Raw genomic sequence first — 1,579 nt, forward strand, 5'->3', positions numbered from 1 at the left:
GCCTTAGCCTTAGCCCTAGTCTTAGCCTTAGCCTTAGCCCTAGCCTAGCTGTTTTCCCGGTTTCTGATCTTCGCCTGGTTTCCTGGATTTCTCCCTTAGTCTTGCCCCTTCTGACTCTGTCTGCCCATCGTCGACCCACGCTAGCCCTAGGACTGTTCTTGTGTCTTGCCCACCATATACCTGTCTGCCTCTGTTTGACCCTGCCTGCTTCATGACCACGTCTCTGTCTTCTCCACAATAAAGCCTTGCAGATGGATCCTCACGTCTCGTCAGCCCCGTAACAATTACGCTTATTTGAGTCTCAAGAAACATTTTCTGTTATTATTATTAATGTTGAAAGCAGTTGTGCTGTTTTTCCAGGATTCATTCTTTATTTTAATTTATTCAAATCTTAATGAATTGAAAGTTCAAAAGAACAACATTTATTTGAAATAAAAATCTTTCACTGTCACTTTTGGTAAATGTAATAATGCATCTTTGCTAAATAAAGTATTAATTTCTTTCTTTAAAAAAAATTATAATATCAATATTACTAGACGAACTAGAACTAACAATATCCTGTGAATCATTCTCTCCAAGCTCATTTTGGGGTGCAGTATTAAACAATATCCTGTGAATCATTCTCTCCACTCTTCTGTAATGATTTTTAGCTGCCAGCTCACATTGTGTCACGCTTGCTCTTAACTTGCACCCATGAAGTGGTCCTCTCTCTCTTTGTCTTTCTTTCTCTCTCTCCTCCGGTATGCCCTCTAAATCAGATTTGTAAAGGTTGTTTGCAGGCCTGCTGTGGCAAACAGACAGAGGAAAAGAACCCATGCTACCCTACATTATTAATCCTTTTTGTTCATGTAGCTTCTCCTCTCACTAAATAGCTCTCTGAAATGAGTGAACCAGGTGAAGGGGAAGCCTACAGCCGCTGTGCTTTCCTTCCTTCATCCCTCCATCTCGTTCGCTGTCTAATTAGGCAGCAGTACGGACAGCACCTGTCTGAGAGGTGCAGATGAGGGCACAGGTTTATGAGCGCACGTAATGGACATATGGAGGGTGGGAGAACGGATGAGTTGAACACAGGAAGAACATCTGTGCAAGCAGGACCAGTCAGTAAATGTATGTAAGTGTATGCGATTGAGTGAGTACCATACTTTTACAATTCCAGCTGATGAATCTATTAAGTGAACTGATAAATTAATTACTAGAAACTTGAAAGCAAACATTAACCATGGCTAAGTTGCTTCAGGTATTCTATGTTACAGAGCGCTACAAGCACTGCTAACACGGTAGAATGGTTGCATTGTTTCATCCGTATTAGTACTACTTGTAAATCCCAGCAATGATTGATGGCAGTATCTCTGCAGAGATACCGAGGACCGCAGATTGTTTCTCTAGTGGAAAGATGTCCTTCAGGGGCTGTGCGGTAAAGTGGTTAAAACTCAGTGGCCATGTACGTGCTGCAAAGTTTTGGGAATGGCATCTGCATTTACAATAAATACAGGAGTGAATCACTTACATTATCATTCAGTGTACACTATCGTTCGAAGTTTGGGTTCAATAAAAATCACCAAATCAGCACATTAGAATA

This window comes from Sinocyclocheilus grahami, unplaced genomic scaffold (genome assembly GCF_001515645.1).
Source record: "Sinocyclocheilus grahami isolate Dianchi unplaced genomic scaffold, SAMN03320097.WGS_v1.1 scaffold458.1, whole genome shotgun sequence".
Lineage (NCBI taxonomy): Eukaryota > Metazoa > Chordata > Actinopteri > Cypriniformes > Cyprinidae > Sinocyclocheilus > Sinocyclocheilus grahami.